Source organism: Phyllobates terribilis, unplaced genomic scaffold (assembly GCF_046119375.1).
Source record: "Phyllobates terribilis strain yellow unplaced genomic scaffold, ASM4611937v1 Scaffold_4__5_contigs__length_816908805, whole genome shotgun sequence".
Classification (NCBI taxonomy): Eukaryota; Metazoa; Chordata; class Amphibia; order Anura; family Dendrobatidae; genus Phyllobates; species Phyllobates terribilis.
The window spans coordinates 295,779,031-295,800,036 of NW_027362764.1; the positions used below are offsets into that span (position 1 = coordinate 295,779,031).

The 21,006-nt window shown below is 44.3% G+C and overlaps 1 protein-coding gene across 5 annotated transcripts in view; it reads right to left on the reverse strand.

The window, feature by feature from the left end:
• The window catches only part of IKZF1 (IKAROS family zinc finger 1), a 256,897-nt gene that overhangs the window by 63,692 nt on the left and 172,199 nt on the right, over nucleotides 1–21,006 (reverse strand). The gene's annotated exons all lie outside the window — the stretch shown is intronic.

Here is a 21,006-nt window from a genome sequence, read left to right on the forward strand (position 1 = left end):
TAAAGAAGGCAAACAGGATGCTGGGTTGAACATGCCACCGTCAATACTTCATTGAAGTGGTGATACTGTTTGTCACAGTTAACATGCCCTTAAAATATCAAGGTTGGGAAGACACAAGTTTGCATATTCCAATATATTATGATATTTGGCTTATGTGTATATTATCAAGGGATAAATGAGAAGCCACAGTTCTTTCTAATCAGTACCAAGCTCGGCTAGGTAACAGGGAAAAACATATCATCAGTCTGTTGTCACAACATGGAAAAAATACATCTCACTTTTTATATTTCACTTAAAAAAGTTTGTTCAACCCTAAGTTTACCACAAAAATATATTTTTACATAGTTTTAAAGAATAGTCTTACTTTTTTTTCATGTAATTTCAACAGAGACTCATAATAAACAAGAATAAGTAATACCTTAAAACTAAGAAAAGTTTTATATTACACAGGGGTAATAATACAGATAGCCATTAAAAATGAGGTAATGCCAGAACCTTGTATAGAGAACGTGGTTGTGTACGTACATTTAGCACTTCACACTCTTAATTCATAATACATCAGCCAGTCGTAAGCTCACCCCACTCACTCATGACGTCTTTTAGTAAAGACTTGTACTCCGCATAAAACAACAGTTTTGGATCATCTGTTTTTTTTTATATATAATGCAGCACTGTGCTGTTCCTCTCTGTTATTCCTCCAAGAAGTTATTAAGAAATAGACAACTAGGTGTTATTATTGGTCTTGCTAAAGGAGTACGTGCCTAGGCCATCTGTCATGGGTTTACCGCGACAGACAGGAGTCAGAAGACCGCAGCGTCTTGAGTTCACATACACTTGCATTGAATAGAAGCACTTCTCCCTTAAATGGTGCTAGTTTCTTTCAGTAATTCAGGAGTTAAACTGCTCAGCTTTGAGTCTCCATAGCTTCTATTTGGAAGTTCTCAGCTGTGCTGTCCTATATAGTCTCTGCTCTGGCAATGTGGGATTGCCAGTGTTATGTCTTGTACAGCCTGGTGAGGAGTGGAGTGGAGGTGTTTTTGCTTGGTAGAGATGTTTAAGGAGAGTTTTTTTGTGATTGCTGCTTGGTGTTTAAGCTGCGTACATAGTCCCATCCTCTTCTATTTTTGTTTACCTTCCTAATTCCTTCGGTGTAGCACGGTTGTCTGTGAGTGTATATTTTGTATGTTTGGTATTTTCATTTGTCCCTGTAGGTTTTCCCTTCTTTGTCTGGTTTGGTGTATTTACATACACTATTCCTCCTCACTTCCTGGGTGGGGGAGGGGGTAGAGAAGGGCTGATTCAGGAGAACAGCAAAGTACGTGGCCTCAGCATCTTTGCCATCTGAAGTAACCTGTGGAACAGGGATAGATAGGGCGCCCCTAGTGCTGGGGACAAGGTAGGAGCACCTGGTCCCGGGTTGTCAGAAAACAGCAATGTGACACCATCTAACAGTATCAGCACCGATTGAACGGTGTAAGGGGACACAGTCCCAACTAGTAGTTCTTTTTTTATTAATTCATTAAATAATGATTAGAAGGGAACAATGGAAGAACTGAACAAAGTAGAGTAATAAGAATACAGTCTTTAGAAGGAGAAGAAAGAGCCACACTCACCAATCTTTTAAATAGACAGTCCTTTATTTCTCAAAGCTTCAAGACATCTTTGCGGTAAGCAGGGGGATGCAGGAGAGATGGTGAACTATGGCTGTTTCATACTCGTCTGGTGCTTCTACAGATCCAGGTGTCACACAGGATTTGAGAAATAAAGGACTGTCTATTTTAAAGATTGGTGAGTGCGGCTCTTTCTTTTACTTCTAAAGACTGTTTTGCTGTATCTTTAGCATAAGCACCATGATCCTTTATGATTGCCACATAAACAATATGCCACATAAATTATATACAAGGGAAAAGTTTAAAACACATGTTGGTATCGTTGGTTGGTGTGACAGTTCTTATTTTTTTTGCAGAGTAGTAAGAAAAACATGCTCCCCAACTGTTAAGAATTCAATTATTTACTAAAACAAACATATCAGAAGTACTATCAGGTCCTCGCAATGCCTGAAGCTCCCCATAAATCTCTCACACAGTGTTCCACCTTCCCCACCTTGATTTAAATGGCATAAATAACTCCAGGTCAAAATAAACCAGCTTTTCAGCTTATTTTTTTCCTAGTGCTCCTCGTGTGTTTTTTTTTCTTCTGCCATACAATTCCAGAGATATAGGCCTTTCTATAGTCTTTACCCAGGGGGCGTTGCTCACAGGGTAACAGTGCATAGTAGTCTGAAGATATGACCCCCGAGTATCCTGTGAGCCATGCCCCCTTGGCAGAGACCATAAAAATTAACACTAAATAAAAATTCCCATATTTTTGGAACTGTATAGCGGATAAAAGAAAAAAATGCAGGATACTCAGGGGAGCAGCGGGATTAAAATAAGATAAAAAACTGGCTATTTTTTAACTAGTTACAGGTCCTCTTTAAAAGTTACTGTTTTTTAACCCTTACTTGACTGATCAATTTTCCGCTTTTGATCTTTAATTTCTTCCTCCCCTTCTTCCAAGAGCCATAACTCTTTCTGTTGAAATAGCAATTTGAGTACTTGGTTTTATACTTTTGAATGACTCCAAACACTTTATTATATGATGTGCTGGAAAGGGGGAAAAAAATTCCAAGTGCATAGAAATTAAAAAAAACAACTCACTTTCGCAATTGTTTTTCAAGGTTTGTTTTTATAGCATTTATTATAAGGTACAATTGACCTGGCTTTTTGTTTCTCCAGGTCAGTACAATTCTAGTAATATCAAAAATTCATAGTTTCTTTTTTAATGAAGTGTTTAAAAAAAAAATTGGAAGTTGTAAAAAAAAAAAATTAACTTGCATTGGGATTTTCCTAGACTCATAAAATTTTCAAATCGATGGAGCTGTGTGAGCTTGTTTTTACGCCCTGAGTTGAAGTTTTTATTGATACCATTTTGGAGTAGATATGACGTTGTGATTGCTTCTTATTGCATTTTTTGTGGTGATGCAGTAGCTGTAAAATTGCAATTCTGACATTTAGATTTTTTCTCATTACAACGTTTACACATCGGGTTACAGCGAGTACCCAACTTACGTATGACCCCCCATTATGAATGTCAGATGTTAGCAAAAAAAAAAGAAAAAACCTAACATACTCATCTCACCACTGAACTCTCCGTCCATCCCTCTTTCTGCTGTCGTGCACAGCTCTTACGGCCCCTTCAATATACAGTAGAAACCAGAAGTTTACATACAATATATAAAAAGACACTTATGCATGTTTTTCTCAATATCTGACATGAAATCAGAATAAACCTTTCCCGTTTTAGGTCAATTAGGATTACCATAATTTTTAATATTTGCCAACTGCCAGAATAATGAGAGAGAATGTTTTAAGGCATTTTTATTACTGCAAAGTCAAACGTTTACATTCATTTCATTAGTATTTGGTACCATTGACCTTAAACTGAATGACTTGGGTCAAACATTTGAGATATCCTTCCACAAGCTTCTCACAATAGTTGGTCGGAATTTGGGCCCATTCCTCCTGACAAAACTGGTGTAACTGATCCAGGTTTGTAGGTCACCTTGCTCGCAGCCTTTTCAGCTTTGCCCATAAATTTTCAATAGGATTGAGATCAGGGCTTTGTGATGGCTACTCCAAAACATTGACTTAGTTATCATTAAGCCACTTTGTTACCCTTTTGGCAGTATGCTTCGGGTCACTGTCCATTTGGAAGACCCATTTCCGCCCAAGCTTTAACTTCCTGGCTGATGTCTTGAGATGTTTCTTCACTATTGCCACATAATCTTCTTTTCTCATGATGCCATGTATTTTGTGAAGTGCACCAGTCCCTCCTGCAACAAGGTCTTCGTTCCTGTGTGCATTTGCAAACATTAATCTGGCTTTTTTTAATGTTTCTTTTGGAGTAATGGCTTCTTCCTGGCAGAGTGGCCTTTCAGCCCATGTTGATACAGTACTCGTTTCACTGTGGTTATTGACACAATCTTATCAGCTTCCACCATTATCTTCACAAGGTCTTTTGCTTTTGTCCTTGGGTTGATATGCACATGTAGAACCAAAGCATGTTCATCTCTGGGACACAGAACCCGTCACCTTCCTGAGCGGTATGATGGCTGGACATTCCCATCTTGTTTGTACTTGCATATAATTGTTTGAACAGATGAACGAGTTACCTTCAGGTATCTTGAAATTGTACCCAAGGATGAGCCAGACTTGTCAAGTCAACAATTCTCTTCCTGATATCTTGGCTGATTTCTTTAGACTTTCCCATGATGCTACACAAATAAGCAGTGTATTTCAGGTGTGCATTAAAATACATCCACAGATGTTTCTCTAACTCAAATGTTGTCAAAAAATCAGAAGCTATCAGACTCTCGCCTACCGTGGAAACCTTCAAAAGGAACCTGAAGACCCACCTATTCCGACAAGCCTACAACCTGCAGTAACCACTGCTCCACCATACCGCTGCACGACCAGCTCTACCCTCACCTACTGTATCCTCACCCATCCCTTGTAGATTGTGAGCCCTAGCGGGCAGGGTCCTCGCTCCTCCTGTACCAGTCGCTGTCACATTGTGTTCAAGATTATTGTAATTGTTCTAGTATTATACCCCTTTGCGCTATAATAATAAATAATAATAATAATAAAACACATGACATCATCATATGGGCAGTCTAGAATTGTTTAAAGGCATAGTAATCTTAGTGTATGTAAACTTTTGACTTTGCAGTAAGTAATAAAATGCCTTCAGGCTAAGTGCCCACGATGCAGAAATGCTTCATATTTTTTCCGCATCTCCCTGGCACGAAAAACGCATGCGGATTTTACATGCGTTTTTCCTGCCAGGTAGAAGCGTTTCTCAAGCGGGTTATCAAGCGCTTTTCCAAGCGATTTTAGCATCATTTGGAAAAGTGCTTGACAATTTGGTCACACTATATAAATCCATGCAAGCGGCATGGATTTATATAGTGTGACCAAGTAATAGTTAACAAAGAAAAAAGAATAAGAATGATAAAAAATAAAGACTATACTTACCTTCCGATGGCCCCTGGTCTCCTCAGTGATGCGTCCGGTGTGTTGGGCGGCTCGCGATGGTCTAAAAGGACGTTCCATGACATCATTTAGTCATGTGACAGGTCACGCGACTGCCAACGTCAGCGGTCGCGTGACCTGTCACATGACTAAGTGACGTCATGGAAGGTCCTTTTAGACCATCACGAGCCACCCAACACACCGGTCGCATGGCTGAGGAGACCGGGGGCCATTGGAAGGTAAGTATAATCTTTATTTTTTATTTTAAATTCTTTTTTTAACAGGTCCATGGTACCCGGGTCTGGATGAGAGTCTCCTCTTCTCCAGACCCGTGTACCATCCGCACATTGAATCGCTTAATATCTGCATGTGCACATGTAGTCATGTGGATATTAAGCGATTCAATGCAAGTCAATGGTGGCAATTACGCTATGTGTCCGCAAAATTAATGGACATGCTGCGTATTTTTCCGCAATGATAATCCACAGCAGAAATTTCTGCAGCATGTGCTCAGCACATGCGGATTATTATTGGGGACCATGGGACACGTATTGCCAAGTGTTTAAGCATTTTCGCTGCGGAAATTCCACGGCGAAAATGCTTGAAAAACGCATAGTGGGCACGCAGCCTCAAACATTCTCTCTCTCTCATTATTCTGGCATTTAGCAAATGTTAAAAATTATGCTGATCCTAATTGACCTAAAACAGGAAAGGTTTATTCTCATTTCATGTCAGATATTGAGAAAAACATGCATACAGTGGGTACGGAAAGTATTCAGACCCCTTTACATTTTTCACTGTTGGGATTGTATTGGGCAGGTGATGAGCAGTGCCTGGTTTTCTCCACACATAGAACTTTTTGGTAATAATTCTAAGTGGTATCTTCATCTCATCAGACCAGAGAATCTTATTTCTCATAGTCTGGGAGTCCTTCATGTGTTTTTGAGCAAACTCTATGCGGGCTTTCATATGTCTTGCACTGAGGAGAGGCTTCCGTCGGGCCACTCTGCCATAAAGGCCCGACTGCTGGAGGGCTGCAGTGATAGTTGACTTTGTGGAACTTTCTCCCATCTCCCTACTGCATCTCTGGAGCTCAGCTGCAGTGATCTTAGGGTTCTTCTTTACCTCTCTCACCAAGGCTCTTCCCCCACGATTGCTCAGTTTGGCTGGACGGCCATGTCTAGTAAGACTTCTGGTGGTCCCAAACTTCTTCCATTTAAGGATTATGGAGGCCACTGTGCTCTTAGGAGCCTTGAGTAATGCAGAAATTCTTTTATAACCTTGGCCAGATCTGTGCCTTGCCACAATTCTGTCTCTGAGCTCCTTGGGCAGTTCCTTTGAGCTCATGATTCCCATTTGGTCTGACATGCACTGTGAGCTGTGAGGTCTTATATAGACAGGTGTGTGCCTTTCCAAATCAAATCCTATCAGTTTAATTAAACACTGCTGGACTCCAATGAAGGAGTAGAACCTTCTCAAGGAGGATCACAAGGAAATGGACAGCATGTGACTTACATATGAGTGTCTGAGCAAAGGGTCTGAATACTTATGACCATGTGATATTTCAGTTTTTCTTTTTCAATAAATTTGCAAAAATTTCTACATTTCTGTTTTTTTCAGTCAAAATGGGGTGCAGAGTGTACTTTAATGAGAAAAAAAATGAACTTTCTAGAATTTACCAAACGGCTGCAATGAAACAAAGAGTGAAAAATTTAAAGGGGTCTGAATACTTTCCATACCCACTGTATGTGTCTTTTTATATAGTGTATGTAAACTTCTGGTTTCAACTATACGCCAGGCTCCAGGGCGGAGTTCACTGTGTATCAATTGGTTGCGTCATCATCACAACCTTATAATGCAAAGTAAGCTCTGGCATGGGCACGGCCGGAAGTCCTGGCCTACAGTGAAGAGACTGGTGATGCAGAATGCAACAGCAGAAAGAAAGCAACAGTAAGTGAGGTGAGTATTGGTTGGAAAAAAAAAATGAATACCTCTCCGGCTTTCTTCTTTCCACCATTGAATGCTGACTTCTGGCCGCATGCAAGCTCCAGAGGACACTTCAGGTCATAAGGACATCTTATGATGCGCAGTAACCTTTAAAGCATGGCTGTAAGTCCTGGGTTATAGTGAAAAGGTCGGAGATGAGGCGTGCCCAATGACAGAAAGAAGAGGACCCGACGGCAAGCTGAGGGGTGGCGGGAGAGGTGATTTTTGTTTAAAAAAAAAAAACAACTAAATACTCTCCTCTCTCGCTGCCCAGCTGCTCGCCATCAGGTCCTCTTCTTTCCACCATAATACGCCACATCTCCAAGACTTCCAGCCATGTCCTGGCCCCTGAGGTCACTGTGCATTATAAGGTTACAAAATTGACACCCAGACTTTATAACGCGCATTAACCTCTGAGCCCTGGATGCAGCCTATAATGAAAAGGGCAGGAGATGTGGTGAGCCCAACGACCGAAAGAAAGAGGACCGTATTGCTGGCAGCTGGAGCTGTCATTGGTGAGATATTTTTTATTCCCCGGTACTGTTCCATCTTGCATACATATCTGATTTACGAACAAACCTATAGCAACAAACCAAAAATGTATATTTTTTTATATTTCTTTTTTTTTAAATAGGGGAAATATTTTATAAATATACATATACAGTGCCTTGAAAAAGTATTCATACCCCTTGAACTTTTCCACATTTTTTCATGTTACACCCGCAAACTTAAGTGTATTTTATTGGGATTTTATTTGATATACCAACACAAAGTAGCAAGAATTTGTGAAGTGTAAAGGAAATGATACATGGTTTTATAAATATTTAAAAAATATAAATTTGAAAAGTATGACATGCATTTGTATTCGGTCCAGCTGAGTCAATACTTTGTAGGACCACCTTTCACTGCAATTACTGCTGCAAGTCTTTTGGGGAATGTCTCTACCAGCTTTGCTCTTCTAAAGGCTGAAATATTTGCCCATTCTTCTTTGCACACTCGCTCTATTTAACCCTAAAATGCATACATGGGGCCTCGCAGGCCCGCCCTGTTAATTGTTTTCTATTTTCTGCAAGATTTCTTTAGTTAGAATTTTGAAACTCTAGTTATTCCTCAGGTATATAGTTGTTTGTCATTTCCAGTTGGTCATTTATTTATTAATTGCACACGGGCCTAAAAGTGTCGATTTTTATGGTCATGCGTTCTAGGGTTAAGTGAAATTGGATGGAGGTGTCTGTGAACAGCAATTTTAAAGCCTTGCCACAGATTATCAATGAGATTTAGCTCTGGACTGTGACTGAGCCATTCACACACATGATCTAAGTCATCCATTGTAGCTCTGGCAGTATGTTTAGAGTGGTGGTTGTCCTATGCCAAAGTCTCAAGCAGATTTTGACGAAATAGATTTTGCCATGTTGCGTTTGCAGAGCCCCCAATAAAGCTAAAACAGCAGAAACCCCCCACAAGTGACCCTGTTTTGGAAACGACACCCCTAGGGGTGTGGTGAGCATCTTGAACCCATAGGTGCTTCACAGAATTTTAAAACATTGGACCGTGAAAATTAAAAATTATGTTTTCCCCCCAAAATGTTGCTTTAGCTCCAAATTTTTCATTTTCACAAGGATAACATGAGAAAATCTGTAGCACCCTGAGGATTCGGCTGCTACAGGGGTATTGCACCTCAACCCAGAGGTGTGATATTCCACTCCCGGGTAAGGATGGAGTGTGGGACTGAGCCCAGAAAGCTGCATGCACTACACACATCCCATTTCCGAGGAACAGACCAACGGTACTCCCACTTAGAAATGTGCAGGTACGACCGAGTCTGTTCCTGGCTGGAGTGGGAGGGGGGTGGTACATCCCAAGTAGTGTAGGGGCAGATAGGGGGAGCAGCCTGGGTAAAGATAGGAGCTCATTGGGTGCTGGTCACCTGAGCTCACACATAGAGGGAGTATTTAAGGTGGGCACCATCTAAGATCAGGGTCAGTCTTTGCAGAGGAGTCAGTTGGTCAGTCTGAGAGAAGTCAGAGGAAGAGGAGCAGAGCAGCCCCAGGCCCAGAGAGAGTGAGAGAGGAGAGTCAGAAGGACCCAGAGAAAACAAGCAGGAACTCTGAGAACCCATATACAAACCAAGGGTGAAGAGTTGGCAAAAGGGTACCGGATCCCAAACTGGTGGGGGCTCAAGCACACCTCAGCCAGAGACCGGAGGCCGTGGGCAGGATCTGCCACGGCCACCCACCACATCCACCCTGAAGGCAAACCACGTGTAGGGTCAGGGAACCCAAGGCCAAGGGTTTCCCAACAGAAGGCCCGAGGGAGCTGGACCTAGGTGGATCCCTGGTGGGGACGGCCAGAAGACAGGACAGGAAGGAGGGCTCAGGGTCACGCTCCGGACTTGCTTGGGGGTTGGCTGAATCCAGGACCTGGTGGACGCAGCACGGCTCGGGTGGTCACTTGAAGCTGGAGTGACCGGAACATCAGCAGTAAGTAAATACCCTAAACTGCACAACCCGACTCTGTCTTTAATTACCATCTATGCTGCACCACCACAACCCCCATCCTCTGCACCTGACCCCCTGAGGCTATACCCCACCCGTTGGGGGTTATACTATCAAAAGCTGCACCAACACCATCAGCCTCAGCGGACCCTGCTGCAGCGGCGGCCGTAGTGACCGCAATACAACGGGTGGCGTAGTCGACATAAAGAACTTTATAACATCTGTAGGACTGCCACATACTCTGAGCTTGACACCCTGGGCACGGACCGGGTCACAGCCACTCGGAAGACTACAACCCCCATCTGATCCGGCTCCGGGTATTCCCCTAAAGAATATGGCCCAGGGGGTGCGTCAACTTTGGCGTAGTCGGCAGGATCTCGTGCCCGCAACACCCGGGTACTGCGTGCCTGAAGAAAAGAACAAGTTTACCTCAAAAAGAAGTCTCCCGCCGGTTCCGGAGGGTCCCCGCCATCGGACTCCATCACAGATCGATTCCTGCCGGTTGTCCGCCATTAACAGCTTTTTCCCGCCATCTGCAGAGTTTCCCGCCACTGGGAGACGATTCCCGCCATTTCCAAAGGTTTCCCGCCTTGGAAGAGCGGACGCCATTATGGGCGTGCCAGAGGATGGCAAGAGGCCGCCTCCCATCGTGGGCCAGGACCGAAACTGGCGCCAAAAGTGGAAACCGCCCCCACCAACAGAGACTGTGATGCTAGAGGTGTCTGTCAGCGTGAAAGAACTGCCCCTGGAGCTGACAATCACCAAGTGGCCCCGGGACCGCCCTCGAAGTGGGAGGACTGAGAACGAGAGAGCAAAGATGGGTGTCGCCTGGAGCAGTCTGGAGAGAGCGCACCCGGAGACGAGACGTCTGGAAGAGAGTCCAGAGAGAGCCTCCCCGGAGATGGAGGGAGAGCCAGGCAGCACCGACCCAGTGGTCAGGAGCCTGATGCGGGCCGCCACTCCAGGCAGCACCGACCCAGTGGTCAGGAGCCTGTTGTCGGTCGCCACTCCAGAAGACCTGCTGGAGACAACGGAAGGAGAGCAGAGCAGCACCGACCCGTTGGTCAGGAGCCTGCTAGAAGCAACGACCCCACTAGGCTTAGTGGAGGTCCTGGCACAGCTCCCCCGAGATCGGGAGTGTGCACAGACCGCGCTGGAGGGCCTCGCACGGAGGATGGCCCGGGTGCAGCGAGAGACGTTGGCGGAGTGGAGCCGTGAGATGGCCCAGCAGACAAGAACTCGTCAGCGGAGCACGCCACCCGAGACGAGGAGACAGACCGCCTCTGAGGATGGCGCAGGAGGACTCAAGGCCGGAGACGGCGCCGAGAAGGGAGCCGAACGAAAGGAGGCAGGTAAAGGGGACATCTCTACCCCAAACCGGGAAACCGCGTACCTGCCCCAGCTCCCCGTCGCAGAGCCCGAAGTACCCCCTGCCGTGCCCGTAACCGCAACGTCACCGCCACAGACTAGGCCTCAACCGGAAGCCGCAGCCGCGACCCCTGTGACGTCACACGCCTCGACCCCGAGCGTGACCAAGCAGGAAGTACCACCAGCCTGGTCGCAAGGCCTAGTACCCCCGGGCGCCGCAATACCAACAGCGCCCCCTACCTCCGCGGAGCCACCGGCCTGGTCGCAGGGCCAAGTAGCCCAGGGCGCCGCCGTCCTTACGGTGCCCTTCACTTTCCAGGTGCCCCAGGCCTGGCCGCAAGGCCTGGGCAACCCGGGCGCCACCACCACCGCGCCCATAAAACCAAGAGTGCCGCATCTGGGAGAAGATCTGTTTGCCCAACATACGTGCCCGGATGGGCAGCCCTTTATATGGCCACCGGAGTTTCACCATCCCCGACTCCGGAAAGAGAGACCCCTAGATGAACCCCTGATCCCGGCTCCAAAGCCCGTAAAGAGGATCTCGCCCCCGCTGGCAGAAGCGCAGTTTGAGTGGGACCCCACCGGAGAAGATCTCATGGGGTTCACTCAGGAGACCCGGGCAGCTGCAGCGGAGCGTGCAAAGTGCTGCCGGCAGCAGCTCGAGGTCTTTGAGAGGGAGCGGAGAGAGAGGCGGGTCCGGGAACAACAAGCCCAGATAAGGAGCGCGGAGCAGAAGAGCCGGGCCAGGAGGAGTCCCCGTGCAGCCCATGGTCCCCCTTCCACCGGGACTGTGATCAAGTTTAATATGCAGCACGGGTGGGGCTTCATCCGAGATCACCGCACCCCAGGCGACGTCTTCGTGACCATGAGAGACGTTGAGTCCCACCTACCGGAGGGACACAGAGGTCGTGACCTGTATATAGGGGACGAGGTCACCTTCATCCGGCACAAGTGTGCCAAAGGACCCTACGCCCTCCATGTGCATCGCCTGACGGAGGAAGAGCTGCGGTGTGAGGAGGAAGAACAAGAGGACCCGGACGGGTCTGAAGCTAAAGGTAACCGCAAAGAAAGAGCAGGAGGACGTCGTCGTTGAGTACGGCAGAGTAGAAGCTGTATATAGTTACCCGTAGGGGTACCAAAGAAACTGTTGCTGCTATTATAGTCCCCGTTGGGACCAGCAAGTGTGAACTGTTTACCCGTTTATCCCTTAAATCCCACTGACCGAGGACTGAGAGCGGTCATTCCTCCCTAATACCTGGCCGAGGACTGAGAGCGGCCATATCCCTTGTAAATAGTTGCGCGTCCTAAAGCGCCCCTACTGGTTTTATAGGAAAGCCACGAGTTCTAAAGACTGTCGCACTTTACCCGGTCACACGTTGCACAGTGACCGGAGGAGGAGCCAGAGGCGACGAGAATGTTATTAATATGAAAAGTTTTATGATGATGCTGATATATATATGATATTTTATATGTTTTTATTATGTTGTTTATATGAAAAAAAAATGTATGTTTGTGGATGTTTTATATCTTACAGCCCGAGGACGTGCTGTGATTTACCAGGGGGGAATGTAGCACCCTGAGGATTCGGCTGCTACAGGGGTATTGCACCTCAACCCAGAGGTGTGATATTCCACTCCCGGGTAAGGATGGAGTGTGGGACTGAGCCCAGAAAGCTGCATGCACTACACACATCCCATTTCCGAGGAACAGACCAACGGTACTCCCACTTAGAAATGTGCAGGTACGACCGAGTCTGTTCCTGGCTGGAGTGGGAGGGGGGTGGTACATCCCAAGTAGTGTAGGGGCAGATAGGGGGAGCAGCCTGGGTAAAGATAGGAGCTCATTGGGTGCTGGTCACCTGAGCTCACACATAGAGGGAGTATTTAAGGTGGGCACCATCTAAGATCAGGGTCAGTCTTTGCAGAGGAGTCAGTTGGTCAGTCTGAGAGAAGTCAGAGGAAGAGGAGCAGAGCAGCCCCAGGCCCAGAGAGAGTGAGAGAGGAGAGTCAGAAGGACCCAGAGAAAACAAGCAGGAACTCTGAGAACCCATATACAAACCAAGGGTGAAGAGTTGGCAAAAGGGTACCGGATCCCAAACTGGTGGGGGCTCAAGCACACCTCAGCCAGAGACCGGAGGCCGTGGGCAGGATCTGCCACGGCCACCCACCACATCCACCCTGAAGGCAAACCACGTGTAGGGTCAGGGAACCCAAGGCCAAGGGTTTCCCAACAGAAGGCCCGAGGGAGCTGGACCTAGGTGGATCCCTGGTGGGGACGGCCAGAAGACAGGACAGGAAGGAGGGCTCAGGGTCACGCTCCGGACTTGCTTGGGGGTTGGCTGAATCCAGGACCTGGTGGACGCAGCACGGCTCGGGTGGTCACTTGAAGCTGGAGTGACTGGAACATCAGCAGTAAGTAAATACCCTAAACTGCACAACCCGACTCTGTCTTTAATTACCATCTATGCTGCACCACCACAACCCCCATCCTCTGCACCTGACCCCCTGAGGCTATACCCCACCCGTTGGGGGTTATACTATCAAAAGCTGCACCAACACCATCAGCCTCAGCGGACCCTGCTGCAGCGGCGGCCGTAGTGACCGCAATACAACGGGTGGCGTAGTCGACATAAAGAACTTTATAACATCTGTAGGACTGCCACATACTCTGAGCTTGACACCCTGGGCACGGACCGGGTCACAGCCACTCGGAAGACTACAACCCCCATCTGATCCGGCTCCGGGTATTCCCCTAAAGAATATGGCCCAGGGGGTGCGTCAAATCGACCACCAAATTTGTTGTGCAATTTCTCCTGCGTTTGCTGATGTCCATGTGTAGGAGAAAACTACTGTTAGCGCACACAGTAGAGCTGCATTTGTAGAGCCTTTGTATTGCCAGAAAAGCAGTAACCGCCATAAGTGACTCCATTTTGGAAACCAGACCCCTCAAGAAATTCATCTAGGGGTGTGATGAGCATATTGAACCCACAGGTGCTTCACATAATTTTATAACATTGGTACATAAAAATGAAAAACGACATTTTTTACACGTATGGGCCTCAAGATTTATAAAGCATTTTTCTAAATGCAGCAATACCCAATGTATGGTTGGAAATTACTATTTGTGTATGGCAGGACTCAAAACGGAAGTATTGCTACTTGTCTTTTGGAGCACAAATATGGCAGCAATAGTTTGTGGGTGCTACTTGCAGAGCCCCTAAGGTGCTAGAACAGGAGAAATACCCCCACAACTGACCTCATTTTGGAAACCACACCCCTCAAGCATTCCATCTGAGGGTGTAATAAATATTATTATCCCATAAGTGTATTACCAATTTCTTTACCATTGAGATATGAGAAAATGAAAAATTGCATTTGTTCCAATAAGCAGAATTTGATAAAAATGTTTTTACCATGGTTATAAAAAGAGTCCCATGCTTCCAAAACAGTAGAAATCCGCTTGGGAGGTATGCGCCCATCAGAGTGCACTCTTAGGATGGATATCAAAGCATTCATCCACCATAAAGACCAACTGTAAGGAGACCTATACCACATGGTATACACCTCTTTGCAGTATCCCCCAGTATAGGAAAGTGCAATCTGCTGCACTTTTCTGTACAGTTACATTAGTGCATGCTGGCCAGACGGAGGCTGAAAGAACACACTTTTTGCCTACGTCCTGTGAATGGTCAACCCTAGTGAAATTACAGTATACGTCTGGAAAAGTTTCCAAATGTATACTGCAGTTTAGGCGCATGCTGTGTGCACCTAGCTTAAGCAATGTACGGGCTATATACAGCAACACTATATATTGTTTGGTGGCCACTGCCTGAATATTGCAGTTCATTCACTTCAATGGGAAATGGGAGATAAAGCTCAGTACTTGTCTACTAAGTGATATGCAGGACTGCCGTGTTACTCTTGTAAATCGCTTAGGTCCAGCCGCTGCTGGAGCAGTTTTCAGCTGATAAGTGAGTGTGCAAATGTTAGACCCCTACCGATCTCATATTGAAGAACTATTCAGCGGATAGATAATGATTAGACCTGGAGAAGCCCATTAAGTGCATACCCCCATCTGCAACAGAGCATGTTGACATTAAGTGTGGTTTAGGCACGCTGCAGAGCTCAGAATAGGGGGTCATTTGGCTTTCCAAGCGTGAATTTTGTTGGCATTTATGCAAAGCTGTGGAATCGGGGAGTCTGGGGCCATTTTGGTAGAAATAGAAATATCTTTGGCACGTTTCTTCTTCTTTTTTTTACGATGTTCACCAAATGGGTTAAATAACGACTGGTTCTGGGAGCGGCAATGCCAAATATGTGTACTTTTTTCCTTTTGTTTTTAGAGAAAAACAGCATTTTTATTTGCAAACCATTTTTCCTTTTTTTCCGCATTTTCCCTTTTATTTTTTAGATTTTTACAAACGTTGACCTTTTTTTGTAAACTTTTTTACTTAGTCCCAACATAGGATATCAACTTTTTCTGCTCTGATCGCTGGTCTAATACACTGCATTGCTTTTGCATTGCTGGGTATTAGATCTGTCAATCACACACAGACAGGAGGTGTGTCAGGTCCTGCTCAAGGCAGGACCTTACAGACCACCATACTTGGTTACCCCGCAGCCATTATTCAGCCTGGGGTCACCATAAAGACCATTCGCACAATGCGATCGCGTTGTATCAATCGGAGGAGAGAGGGAGCCACTTCCCTCTACTTAGCAGATTGAAACCGCTGTCCCTATTCACAGCGGTATCAGAGGGGTTAAACGCCCGCGATTGGAGCTAGCACCATGGGTGTTACTGCAGGGTATCAGCTATGATATATAGCTGTAACCTGCTGATGATTCACCAGCTCTGCTTATGATCCCTGACTGTATTTGGTGGCTTTTGTCTGTCGCATATTTTCATGTGCAGAAAAACGCAGCCCATTTCAGTTCCAGCAAGGTGGAGGAGATTTATGTACGGCTCATAACCGCTATGATTTTTTTTAACGTTGAGGAAATTGAACTGCCAAACATTTTTTAAATCAGCAACACGTCAAGTTCTCTTCAGGATAAAATGCATTTTATTTGCAGATTTTTTTTCCAGATTTTTTTTTCCTATAGAAGTGAATAGGATGCAGAAAATCTGTATATAAAAAAATCTGGAGCATCAATATCTCACCAAATAATCATATTGGGAAAATAGCTTATGAGAAAGCCATCATTGAAATTGAAGGCTAACGAGTCTCATGTGCAGCAGGGTGGGACATTGCACTTGCAACTCTGCTGCTTTTCTCTGTATTAGCTATCCGCTGCCTGCCTCCTGTGCCTGACTGACAGGTCACAACTGTTTCAAGACAACCTTTCTCCATATTTTTGATGTTGAACTGGACACATGATGTAACAGTGGTTACAGAGCGCAATAAAACATTTTTTTTTATTTTTTTTTTTATTTGGTCTTTCCTTTGCACAGATTTTGGCAATCACAGTATTTGGCACCTGATGAGTGTACTTATTTTTAAGTCCAAGATGAGTGTTTTCAGTCAATTTTTACAGGGGGCTTGTACTTCTGCTTCATGTATGATGCTAACCAACCATAACTAGGCAGCAAGAACAGAAAGAAGAAAACACCCAAATTCTGTGATTGATAATATCTAACAGAGAGGCGAAATAAAAAAAAAAAGTTTTATTCCGCTCAGCAGCCACTATGATATCATGTGTCTAGTTCAACATGAAAAATTTAGTGAAAGATCATTTTTCAGTGACCTGTCTCCCTTGACTGAGACTATTCAAACAGCATGTGCAGTTGAGCGTTTTCTCTCCATCCAAGAAAATCGGTCCGATTATGCTAATCAGAGTTTGATCACAGTTTGATTAGGATGGGATCCAATTTTCTTGGCGGTGGAAAGAAAAAAAAGTTTCCACATCTCCTCCATGCAGTCAGTCCGTGAAAATCAGACCAGACCACACCCGGATGCCATCCGAATGCGGTCAGATTTTTTTCATGGACCACAGACTTGAAAGGGGGCGAATGCCATTCAATTTTCAGAGGCAAATCGTGCATGCTGGGATTTGGTCCGAGAAAAAAAATCAGACGTGCACAGCCCCATAGAATAACATGGGTATGAGTCCTATTCATCAAAACCATGGTTAGCACTCGTCCGATTTATATGGTCGCCGGCAATTGCCCAAAGACAAATAGGAGGCGACTGGCAGGGAATAGGGAGAGTTGCAAAGGCAATGGCACATCAACACACAATTAGAACTATGGATTTCACTAAAACAACAAAATTAATTTGACAGGTTCCCTTTAAAACTTGACATACTAAAAAGTAGTAAAAACTGCAGTGAAACAAAATCGATAAAAAATTCATGTAAAAAGATGCACTCAAAAAGACAATGAAAAAACACACGCAACCTAATTTAGCTACCGTAATTGGTGCAGAAATGCTGCAGAAAATTTGCAACATCAAAAATGCACCAAATACTCATTGTGAGAACTTAGCTTTATGGTATGTTCACACAGTGTTTTCTGATGCAAATTTTTCAAGCTGAAAAGTTTTTTTTGTGCATTTTTTGGTGCATTTTTTACTTGTTTTTTTGTGCATGTGGTGTTTTCTCTGATTTAGAAGTCAAATTTGAAGCATTTTTTTCAAGCAGACACCTGATATGTTGCACCTTGTGCACTATAGGCGTGTTTTCCCATTTAAAGTAAAAAAGAGTTTATTCAAAGAGTGTCTGAAGCTGTTTTTCATGTGGATTTTGAAGAGGAATCTGCTCCAAAATCCAAGTGAAGAAATTCAGTGTGAACATACCATAATTGATTCCAATGTTTACATATCACAAATTTAATCCCTTAACGACCGCCGATACGTCTTTTAACGGCGGTCATTAAGGGTGCTTATTCCTCTGCGCCGCTCTTTAATGACACTGAAGAATAATAGTATAGCCCCGTGGCCGAATTTTCGGCAGGTGTCAGCTGTATATGACAGCTGACACCCTGCAGTATCGGCACTGGCCGTTTTGAAGCCGATTGGGGACGATTAACCCTTAAATTTTGCTGTCAATCGTGACTGCGGTATTTAAGTGGTTCCAAGGAGGTCGCAAGATCCCATGAGTAACCATTGGAGCCCACGATGAGAATCGTAGGTCTCGATGGTTACCATGGTACCCTGAGGTCATGTGATGACCCCAGGGTACGGTGGCCTCTGAGATCCAGCTATAAGATGTGCTATAAGTGAAGCACTCACAGGTCACATGCACTGCAGAACAAGAGTAATGCAGTGTATGAGATCAAAGTGAAAATTACACATGTCCCACAGTGCGACTTAGTGAAAAAGTAAAAAAAGTGAAATAAAATTTGCAAAAAAGTAAAAAAAAAAAGAAAAAAAAAAAAAAAAAGTGCACACAAATCACTAAAATCTGTTTTGCTACACAAAACAAAGCATTTGTAATAAAACCAAAAAAACACACACATAATTGGTGTCACTGCATCCGAAATGACCCGCTCTATAAAACTGTCACATTATTTATTCCTTATGGCGAACCCCCGTAAAAAAAAAAAAAAGCCCAAAATGTCTGTTTCATCATACCGACTCACAAAAAAAGTGAATAAAAAGCAATCAAAAACTCAACACATGTACAACCAAATATGGGGTATTTCTATGTTCGGTAAAAATTGCATAACCAATTGTGGGGTCTAGGGTTGAGCGAGTATGTTCTGTCCGAGTACGCTCGGGCCGATTTTCGAGTATTTATAGCTGCTGGGTGATATGGTTGAATCGCTCCCGTGTGCATGATTTGCAACTGTTTGACAGCTTTATTACATGTGAGGAATGTGTAAGAAATAGACATTCCTCCCATGTAATAAAACTGTCAAACAGTCGCAAATCATGCACACGGGAGCGATTTAACCTTATCACCGAGCAGCTGTAAATACTCGGAGCTCGGCCCGAGCGTACTGGCAAAAGGGCTAATAGAACATACTCGCTCAACACTAGTGGGGTCCATTTTAGTGGGAAAAAATGTTTTTTTGTTCTCACATATAGAAGTTATAAAGTTTTGTGAATCACTTGTAGGTTAAAAATGCTCAGTACACCCCTAGATGAATTTCTTGAGGGTCTAGTTTCCAAAATAGGGTGACACTTGTGGGGGGTTTCTGCTATTTTTGCAAGTCAGGGGCTCTCCAAATGCAACATGGCTTTCACAATCTATTGCAGACAAATAGTGCTCTTTCCTATGCCTGTCATGTGCCCACACAGACGTTTTTGACCACATATGGGGTATCATCACGTTTGGGTGAAATGGCAAACAAATTATCGGGTCCATTTGCTAAAATTCATTCAAATTTCATTGCGAAAATTCTAAATTTGGGGCTAAAACTACATTTTCGTGAAAAAAATGAAAATTTTCAATATGACAACCTAATGTTATCAAATTCTGTGTATTACCTGTGGGTTGAAAATGCTCACTATACCATGGGCAGCACGGTGGCTCAGTGGTCAGCACTGCAGCCTTGCAGTGTGGGGGTCCTGGGTTCAAATCCAACCAAGGACAACATCTGCAAGGAGTTTGTATATTCTCCCCATGTTTGCATTGGGGTTCTCTGGTTTCCTCCCACACTCCAAAGACATACTGATAGGGAATGTAGATTGTGAGCCCCAATTGGGACATGTGCCTATAATATCTGTAAAACTGTCTTAATTGTAGAGCGCTGCGGCACTGTTGGCGCTATATAAATAAAAAGATTATTTATTATTATTATTTATACACTTGGATAAAATCCTTGAGGGGTGTAGTTTCCAAAATGGTGTAACTTGTGGAGGGTTTCCACTGTTTAGGCACATCAGGGGCTCTCCAAGCACGACATGATGTCCGCAGAACATTACACCAAAGTCTGCATTCCAAAATGTTACTCCTTCGTTTCCGAGCCCAGCTGTGCACCCAAACAATAGTTTTCCCCTACATATGGGGTACTGTCGTACTCAGGAGCAATTGCACAACAAATTTTGGGTCCATTTCCTCCTGTTACCCTTGTGAAAATAAAAAATGTGGGGCTAAAAGTACATTTTTGGAGGAAAAAAAATGATTTTTTTTCTTTTTACGGATCTACATTATAAACTTCTGTGAAGTACCTGAGGGTTCAAGGTGCTCACCAGACATCTACATACATTCCTTGAGGGGTCTAGTTTCCAAAATAGGGTTCCATTTGGAGGGTTTCTACTGTTTAGGCACATCAGGGGCTCTCCAAACGCGACATGGCATCCACTCTCGATTCCAGACATTTTTGCATTCAAAAAGTCAAACGGTGCTCCTTCCCTTCCGAACCTTGCCGTGTGCCCAAACATTAGATGTACCGGTATCGGCGTGCTCAGGAGAAATTGCATTACAAATTTTGGGGTGTATTTTTTCTTGTTACCCTTATGAAAATAAAAAATGTGGGGCTAAAGTAACATATTTTTGAAAAAAAGTAAAATGTAAATTTTTTCCTTCCACATTGCTTTAGTTCCTGTGAAGCACCTGAAGGGTTAATAAAACTTCTTGAATGTGGTTTTGAGGACTTTGAGGGGTGCAGTTTTTTAGAATGGTGTCACTTTTGGGTATTTTCTGAATATAGGCCTCCAAAAGTCACTCCAAATGTGACCTGGTCACTAAAAAAATGGTTTTGTAAATTTTGTTGGAAAAATGAGAAATTGCTGATCAACTTTTAACCCTTCTATCTTTCTAACAAAAACAATTATGTTTCAAAAATGATGCAGATTTAAAGTAGACATGTGGGAAAATGTTATTTATTAACTATTTTGTGTGACATAACTCTCTGGTCAATAAAAGGTTAAAGTCTGCACTTTCAGGAAACTTTTGACATAATAGAAACATATCAGAAGTTTGGATTGGAAGGGAAGCTGATCAATAAAAGGAAGGAGCAGATGCACTCCCGGTGAACACTGCTGTCCTCCGAGACTAAGGCCTCGTTCAAGCAACAGACCAATCATTTTGATCAGAGTTTGATCACAGTGTGGTCCAAGTGTCATCACTTTTTCTCATACGTGGAAACATACAAAATAAGTTTCTCTACCTTCTCCTTTCTGACAGTCTGTGAAAATCAGA